Source organism: Octopus bimaculoides, chromosome 5, assembly GCF_046866305.1.
Source record: "Octopus bimaculoides isolate indiv1 chromosome 5, ASM4686630v1, whole genome shotgun sequence".
NCBI lineage: Eukaryota > Metazoa > Mollusca > Cephalopoda > Octopoda > Octopodidae > Octopus > Octopus bimaculoides.
The window spans coordinates 86,477,125-86,486,895 of NC_142932.1; the positions used below are offsets into that span (position 1 = coordinate 86,477,125).

General features: G+C 37.6%; 1 protein-coding gene across 1 annotated transcript in view; it reads left to right on the forward strand.

Moving 5' to 3' along the window:
- The first annotated feature begins 4,609 nt into the window (after positions 1 to 4,609).
- Positions 4,610 to 9,771, forward strand: part of LOC128247920 (uncharacterized) — a 29,746-nt gene continuing 24,584 nt past the window's right edge. The window contains exon 1 of the mRNA XM_052968364.2: positions 4,610 to 5,453. The gene's annotated coding sequence lies outside the window, so the exon portion shown is untranslated. The remainder of the gene's footprint in view (positions 5,454 to 9,771) is intronic.

Here is a 9,771-nt window from a genome sequence, read left to right on the forward strand (position 1 = left end):
ATTTGCCTCAAATCCTTGAAAACTACATTCTACCTCCACCTTATACAAGTGTATTTTTTCAAGCATTGGCTACGATGACAATCTTCAGTACTCCCCATGAAGCTATTAAATTGACTCAAAGTTGTGGTGAAAATTCTTTGTAGTTGAAAGTCTTAAGGTCATCCTCTTCTATCAGCATGAGACTTTCGAAATCCAAACATCTTCATTGCTTACAATTATATTTTGATGCATTGGCTAGGACAGTGGTTCCCAACCTGTGGTCTGCAAAGGTAGTACTGGAGGTCTGTGAACTAAATTCAAAATTTCACACACACGCACGCACGCACGCACGCACGCACACACACACACACAAGGATAAGCATATTAAAAGGGGTCTTTGGGAAAACTCATTTAGATGAAAGGGGTTCTTGGTAGTGAAAAGGTTGGGAACCACTGAGCTAGAACTCGGTGCTAACGTTGGGTGGTAGACCTGGGTGAGCATGTGCTTTGTTAAAAATTGTGACGTCTTCACTTCGTCAGCTTGAAATGAAAAACCAGTCATTAAAGATATGGATGTGCTACGATTTATTTTTTTATTTTATTTTTGGGCTCATCATGTTTTTCAAATCTAACACGTGTTGACCTCCTAACATCATAAACTTTAAAAGGTAAACAAAGTCATCATTCGTGTAATACCAAAGATTTTTCCTTTATTTCGACCAGGATTCATTCTTAAAAATATCTGTATTTTCAGTTAGTTATCACCATTACAGCTCAGGTTCACCCCCATTATACGCTTGGGGAATTAAAGTAATTTAATTTCTTTCTAGATGGTTTTACTTCCTCTGGTGGTAGGTTGTCTGCTTCACCTTCGGTAATTTTGTTATTCCTTTTCATTTGTTTGTTGGCACTCCGTCGCTTACGACGTCGAGGGTTCCAGTTGATCCGAACAACGGAACAGCCTGCTCGTGAAATTAACGTGCAAGTGGTTGAGCACTCCACAGACACGTGTACCCTTAACGTAGTTCTCGTGGATATTCAGCGTGACACAGTGTGACAAGGCTGACTCGTTGAATTACAGGCACAACAGAAACAGGAAGTAAGAGTGAGAGAAAGTTGTGGTGAAAGAGTACAGCAGGGTTCGCCACCATCCCCTACCGGAGCCTCGTGAAGCTTTAGGTGTTTTCGCTCAATAAACACTCACAACGCCCGGTCTGGGAATCGAAACCGCGATCCTATGACCGTGAGTCCGCTGCCCTAACCACTAGGCCATTGCGCCTCCACATTCCTTTTCATAACGATTTCTAAATCGCTATAGCTACCACTCATTAACTTCGAAATTTTTGTCACCCATGTGCCAAATTATTTTGCCAGTAGTTCTTTGAATTTCTACACCATGGACGTTGTTACCACTTCATTATGGCATTATATCAAGATTAGTAAATTCTGCAACTATCACATACATTCTTCCACCAATAGCTGATGATTAGGGTTTGCATCAACATTATACTTGAAAGGAAATACAGTGATGAATTTATACTTATCCTTGCTTATGTCTGAAACTATTTGCTTTTTAACATCGTACTCTTCTTCACAAACTTTCGTCACTGAACCAACAACATTTAACTCCCTTATAAGTTCAAATTTTTGGTTTACATATAGGGTCATGTGCTTCGTCTTAGAAGCCATAATATAAAATACAAGGCTGAAAGATGCTTAATCAGTGAAATACCAACAAAAATTTAGGGCAGCACAAGTTGTATGGTGTTGCATCTGATGGTTATTTTCAGTATGCAATGAATTACCATAATGAACCTTAGTAGTATAGTATAAATATTGCTCAAAATTAGACCTATAAACTTTAGGCTACTTCGGCCTGTTTCTGAGTGTGTATTATCAAATTTGAAAACAAATTACAACTAGATCACAATATTGCAAGAACGTAAGTATTGTAAAGAAAATCACTTTCTTCACTTAATAAGTTTTCAGCGAATTTTTATAGATAGTTTCTCCCTAAGAAGTCATGTATAAGTAACAGGCGTTTTCGGAGCCTCTGAAACTGGTGGAAAGAAGGTCGGGTCAGGTCACATGTGGAGACATGCGCTGTGGTAGTGTGTTGCTGTATTCACCATTTGTCGTTATATTCGTGGGTGCTCCCGAGAGACCCGTTGATCAGAGTCCCAGTCAGCCCCCATTTTAGCTGGTATGAAGTGTGTCTCTAGCCCTTGTATTATTACAAGTTTTTGGTTCAATGAGTTGTGTATAAAACAGTTGAAAGAAGTACAAAAAAAACGAGTTTTCAATGAACTGCGACACTACATAGTCTGCTTCTCAATTCAGTCGAAACACGGCATTTGATTTTGCAGTACTGGTTAGTCCATCACACAACGCGATTGGATACAAAACTATATCACGCGTAAAACTAGACCAATTCAAGAAACAGACTCGGACAAGTATTACACCATCACATGACCGGTTTATGTAACCAATCGTTAGGAATATACAGTTTGATCCGATTTCCGACTATTTAAGCCTAAACGATGCGAAAGTTTATGACAACAGTTACGCTATACCATCTACCATGACCATGTGACAGCACGAACCGTCAGTCCAGCCGGATCCTCAATGAAGAGAAGACAGTAAACAAGGTCTAACTCAGAAAATCGAGCAACATGGCCAGACAGTTTGAACTGGCACTCCCGAATCATACAAGTAATAGAATGTATTCTAGTCTCTGACTAGAGCCATGGGTTGGATACGAAATCCGACAAATGGTACCTATAACCCTGCGAAGCGACCTGGTGCCAAAGGAGTTCAGGTGGCTCCTAAGGGCTCCGGACAGTGTACAAGTCTCACAGTTATAGAGCAGAACATGGAGGACAAGAGACCAAAAGACCTGAACCTTTGTTCTCCTGCATAGAAATCGGCAGTGTCAACACCTTGTCCAATGAGTCCACAACTGCATCAACTCGGCCAAATATTTTTAAGACTTCAGACTCTCAGCTAATGTCGCTAGGAATCTCACTGCCAAGATAAGTGAAGCGATCAACGACTTCGGTATTCTCACCCGCAACAGAGACAGACAAGGCGGAGTTCTCCAAGAAGCCAACGAAGGATTAGATCTTTGTCTTGACCCAAAAGACTCCATGGCTAAATGGTTCTGCTTCCTCACTCAGTGAAAGGAGAGCGCTCCTTAAGACATCCAAAGATTCAGCAAGAATAACTGCGTCATTAGAAAAATCTAGGTCTGTAAATCTTAGTTTCACGTGAAAAGAATGGAAATAGTTATTCTGAGGCAGATGATCTGGCCAGAATACTTGCATCAGCTTGGGTGTCTTAATTAATGAAGTTTACATTTAATGTTCATTATCTAAGGTTTGTGTGAAAGTGCGTATATACAAAAGAATACATGCATGTTCACGCGAATATGTTTGGGAGGATCAGGTGCAGTAGATGAGTGTATGTGAAAAAGCATGTCTGTTTTTATGCGTGTGAACAACTTATTAAGCTATTTGTGTAGTTGTGCATGTAATGTATAGCTACATGTATATGTATACTTTGATACACGTTCACATAGATACATTTGAGTGTTGGTGTACGTAGATATATGTGAAGATATGTACAGCCTGTGGCAAAATTGTAGATCTCAAAAAGCAAGAGAGATAATATGACGGTGCAATGGTCGCAAAATATTCGCAAACAGGTTCAGCTTATGATTTATAAGTGTTCACTTTGTACTTTTTGAGCCAACGTGGAACAAACAAGAAAACATGCGTTCACAAATGTATGTGTATGAGTGTGCACGCGTATGTTTTTAGATGTGAGTGTGTGTATGTGAGAAGTATAGATGACTCTCTTGTCTTACGGGATACAAGATGACCTCTCTTGGTCTACTGTAGAATGTGCCTAGTATATACGTTGTAAAATGATTGGCGAATAAGTGGATACAACCCAGTTGAGAGAACCCTTTAATCTTTTTGAGGATATGACGACTTCTCTGTTGGTGGTGTTTTGATAAAATGTACCCAGTGCCCTCTGTAAAGGGTTGGTTATAAGAAGGGCATCAAACTGCTGAATCGGTGCCGAAAATTAAACGGACAAATGAAATATAATCTTCTGATACCTCTAGGGAAGCCTGGTCTATTCAGACACCTGGCTCTCACCTCATAATAAGTACCCACCTTTCATTTTCCCTATTTCCTCATTCCCAGAGCTGTAACCCTTTAGAATTCACTTCTGCCTACGTTTTGTATACACATTTGATCTTACCTGAGTGGGGAAGCTAGAGATGCTGTTCCTCTTTCTCCTCTCACCATAACCTCAAATCCGTCATAAAGCAGACATTACATCATGTATGTAAGCCTATCCCAGAATATTCTTTAAAAGACAGGATGGTCAAGACCTTAATGCCTCTGACAGTAGGTCTGATCGATTAGAGCCGAACTCGGCTAAACAACAATTCATATACATATAGGTCGCCAGTGAGATCATATATATATATATATATATATATATATATATATATATATATATATATATATATATATATATATATATGTATGTATGTGTGTGTGTGTGTGTGTGTGTGTGTGTGTGTGTGTGTGTATGTATGTATGTATGTATATCTCGCTGGCGACCTATCTGTGTACAGATATTTATCATTCATTCATTAAACATTACTCAGCTTGATAATGAAAAATATCTGGGAAACACACGCACACGCGCACACAGAAGATTCCCAGATGTTAAATCTTGCAGGACTGCTAAATGAATTGAGTAACGTCACATTAAGAATCCTTTTAACAAAAACAACGAAACGCTTGCAGCACATTTGACTCCCTTGTCGTCAGCTCGACCGTTTCGCTCGTCTCTATGCATACAAGATAAGGCATAAACTCCCCGCAATCTTATTTCTCCTTATAAATTCTGAGGCTTGGTAAGAAGTAACACAATAAATTAATGTGAAAGCAAAAACAACAAATATAAGTGGTTTATAATGATTGCTGAAAGTTTCTGTTTATATATATATTCCTTTTCTTAGCTGCCTGCTACTGTCCGGCAATATAGAAGAAGCGCAAAAGTGCGAAGCTAAAAACGATTCATTCATTAAGAGTGAGGTGGTCGGTGGCGGCAGGTTGTTTCTTTCATAGGAACCGCATTCTCTCTTTTTCTCCTTTCTTCCTCGCGCTTTCCCTCTCTTTCGTTTCCCTTCTCCTCCTACTCCTCACTCTTTCGTTATGCTCCTCTTTCTCCCGCCTATCAATTTCCTCCCCTCCATCCCGTTGCACCCCATACCGGAGCCGCGGCCGTGGCTGCTGCCGGCGGCTACGGAAATTGCCGAGGGATTGCGGTCGGATAATCGAATGGCATTAACAGGTACACTTTTTCGGTGGTCACCGTGAATGGTAGTTGGATGTCCACTCGCAGTACCAGATCTCGGCCTGCCTTATTCCCTAAAGAATTCATCAATTGAGGTAAGATGCAGCCACCATGTGGTAGAATTAAGTAAACTTTGAACACAGATAAACATTGTTAGTTTTGACAGCTTTTCTTTTTCCTTCTCGATCTCATCCAACCGTTACCTCCTTTATTATCATTATTATTATTGTTGTTGTTATTGTCTATAAGGTAAGCCTTAGTAAGAGAGTGGGCAATGTATGGTCTCACTGTTATGTTAGTGGTTATAAAATGGGTAATCCATTTAGTGTGCGTTCTAATTCTAAAACAGATCCCCCACTTACTGGCCACCTTGTAGTTAATTGCTCCCCCTCCGCCCCCACTGTGTGCGTGTGTCCGTCGAGTGATTCATCTCTAATCTTCGTAGCACTAGAAGCGTGTGTATGTGTATATAAATGTCTGTACGCGCGCTTTCCTGATTATTACTGGTTTTTGTGTATGTATGCACACATATATACACAATCATATACATATACATAATTATATGTATTGAGTTTATATATTCAGCATAGCCAATTCGACTCTTCCTTCCCTAGCTCCCCAGCCGAAATGAAATCATTCATCCTCGACAAACAAACAAACAAACAAGCATGTGCTGTAGATTTTTCTCATTATTTTTTTTCTCTCCCGTCAGCTTCGATTGCTAGCAGGATCTTCGCTGTTTATTATTTTCCACTTTCCTCTGCAATAACACATCGAAATCAAGTAATCATCAATTTATAAATCTCTCTCGACCTTTTCTTCCTACCTATCGCTATCTTCTCCCTTCTCTCTTTCTTTCTCTCCCTTTCTCTCTCTGTCCTGAAATGACCCGCATTGCTGGAATGCCGGTTTTCCAAAACGAAAGACAGCCAGCACACAGCAGGGAGAGAGGAGAAATTAGAGAGGGTGAGAGCGAGAGAGAAATAGAGTAGGAATGACTAATGGTAATATTATAAAGTAAGGTCTGAAAACAGGATGAATATTGTCAATAATGGTTACATTGTGGTGCTCTTTGACTCGAAAATCTCTTCACAGTAATGTTATATGTTTAATGTAGACACTTTCCCCTCTGGGATGCAAACATCATTATTATCTGATAAAATCTTCATCTTCCCTCGCCTCACAAACGAAATAGTTATATATAAGATTTTATCAATGTTTTTTTTTTAATCTCCTAATCTTCTTTTATCAAATTATTTTTCTAAATTATTTTATTTTTATTCGTGTGATTAAAATTTTTTTTATCCTATCGAGTCCAGAACATTTATTAACTTCTATAGTCTTGATGGTCAGTTTCTTAAATTAGAAGCTAAAATTCCACTCCTCAGCCGTCACTGGACATGCTACTCATTCGAATAATATTTAAATTCGTGTTATTACCAAATTCTTTATTGTTGTTGTTTTTCTGTTGCTTGAAAAGGCATGAACATCACAACCTAAAGTATTTCTTCATTAAAATTCATGCATATTTATATACGAACTTAATAATTAATTTTTGGTTGAATTAACGAAAACGAAAGCGCAGTGGAGCTCTGCTGTATTTAGTTTACTATTGTTGTTTAGCTCCAGGTCAGTCATGAATGAACAGAGACAACCCAGCTGTGACAATCTCGTCTTTTAAAGCTATTTTAGGACGACAATATCTCACGTTTTTTTGTTTTTTTTAAATAGTAAGGTGTGATTTGAGAAAGATTTGACTGATAGTTTTAGCGGATCAAACGACCATGTACATACAAGCTTCATTTTTTTTGGCTCCAGTTTGATTCATTTTTCTGGGTTCAGATTTCGCTGAGTTTGACTTTGCTTTCTAATTCTTCTGCTAGGGGTAAGTACATAAAATAGATATAAAGGAAATACTAGAATAGATCCAATCGATTATACACTATTTCTTTCAGAAATTCATGTCGCAAATTCTCCTCACCAAGGTTTCTTTGACAGGCACAGGGAAGGGATGTGAATGAGGTACGTGTGACGTTCATTCTTTCCTCAGACACATTAGCTGCGCAAGTGTAAAATTATTTCAACTTAGAATCGAACCTGTGTCGCAGACTCGCTTTTGTGTGTATTTATTTTTACTCCGCCGTTATTTCTGAAGAAAGCGGTGGTTCAAATCCTGTGAGAGTCGACTTTACTTTTCACTCATCCTGGGTTGATGAAATACCAGTGAATCTACTAGTGAGATTGTTTAAATCGACACATCCCGTAATTGTATTGCTTTTGTTTGTGTACAAAATTACTGTCAAGTTATGGTATTGCTTTCTCTTCTGACCAGTTTTGTTTATAAGTGGTAGCACAAGCATCATATACATATGTGGTTACATACATGTAGCTCTTGTGGTGTACATATGGTTATTTACATGTTCTGATGGCAGACATGGTTATTAACATGTGGTTTTGACGTACACATGGTTATTTTACATGGGTTTCAGACACATGATTATATTTACATGTAGTTCTAGTATATATGTGGTTATTTACATGCTTATGTTTGTTGGGTTAATTGTCAGTATTAAAAATTGCCATTCCGAATGTTCTTGTTTACTCAAACTACTGTGTACACACATGCACATATTCACACACATACGCACGCGCGTACTATTGTCGATATTATCTCCTATTCAATAAGAAATGTCAAAAACAGCAGACATATCCTGTTTCTAAGATTCCAAACCCAAATCTTAGGTGTCTTGCCTTTATCTTTCTTCAACATCCACAAACATTGTAATGCTGTCATTTTCAGATTCTGCTTGAGCTAGAGTTTCTAATGTACCAGTTGGTCAAATCTTGATGCTTTTTAGATAGTTCTTTTGATGAAGTCACTGATCTTGCACTATTATGAAATAAGCTTAATTTTTTAGAACCTGGTTAAGTTTTTTTTTTATAGTACTTATATTTATTGCCTCCAATGGCTTCACCTTGCATTACTTCCCTAGCATCTTTGCTGAAATTTCCACCTTTATTTTACATCCACTTTCCATTCTGGATCAGTCATCACAGTCCAGATCAGTTCTTGTTAAAAGTTACCACTTTCTCAAACAGGCTACAGACCAGGTCTCATTTGTATGTCCAATTTTGGCATGATTTCTATGGCTGGATGCCTATCCTCACACTGACCACTTTACTGAGCATATTAGGTGTTTTTATTGTGGTACAAGTACTACTTTGCAAGACTAAAGAATCTTCACTACCTTCCAACCACCTTATAGAGTGTACTTAGTTGCTAGATAAACACATTTTTGTGCAAATATTATTTAGACAAATATTTTCTTAGAATAGATAAATTGATAATAATATCATGAAATATTCAAAGCAATATTGTGCATTATTAATGATAATAATTGCTGGCCTGGGGTGTTTTTTCAGTCTGTCTCTATGTAAATGTATTTTCATACAGATATTGTTTAGACAAATTGATGATCATTTATGTAAAAATAGATAAATAGGCACAGGCATCATGGTTGTGTGGTTAAGAAGTTTGTTTGCCAGCCATATGGTTTCAGATTAAGTCCTACTGCCTGACAACTTAGCCCCAGGGCAACTATATACAAATTTTGTTTCAGTCTCCATCTACTGAAGCTTTGTGAGTGGATTTGGTAGGTAGAAACCCAAAAGAAACCCCATTGTATGTATGTATATATATATATATATATATATATATATATGTGTGTTTGTGTGTGACAGAGAAAGTATTTTTGTTTATTTGTTGTGATGTAGTGTGATTTTTGTAAATGAATGTCATTCATTTCCAGTATGTCTCTGGTCACGAAGAAATATTACCTTGCTTGGAAACAAAAGTTGGCAAGAAGAAGAGCATCTGGCCATAGAAAATCTGCCTTAATAAACTCTATCTGACCCATGAAAGCATGGAGAAGTGGACATTAAAACGATGATGATTTTGATGTATGTGTGTTGTTTTCATATGTTTTTGAGCTCTAATTGTAAACAAACGTCATTTTCAATCAAGTGGTGTCATTGTTTGTAATTCTCTGTCAAAGTATGTCTTACCGTTGTGCTGTTCATGTTGAAACAATTAAGGGAAATATATTACCTTGCTTGAAAACAAGTGAGAATTGGCCACGAAAAGAGCATCCATCCAAATAAAATCTGCCTCATTGAATTTTGTCTGACTCCTGCAAGTGTGGAAAAAGTGTCTGTTAAAATCATGATAATGAAATGAACATTTCCTTGAAAATGGCAAAATATTTCATATCTTTTTATATAATTATATTTTAATCTTCTGCCATGTAAATTCTGTAAAGTTACACTGGTGATTATCATATAAGTTTTAAAATTGTAGATATATTTTTGTTTGCATGATGGTGTTTTATATGTTTGCATTTGGATATATGATTT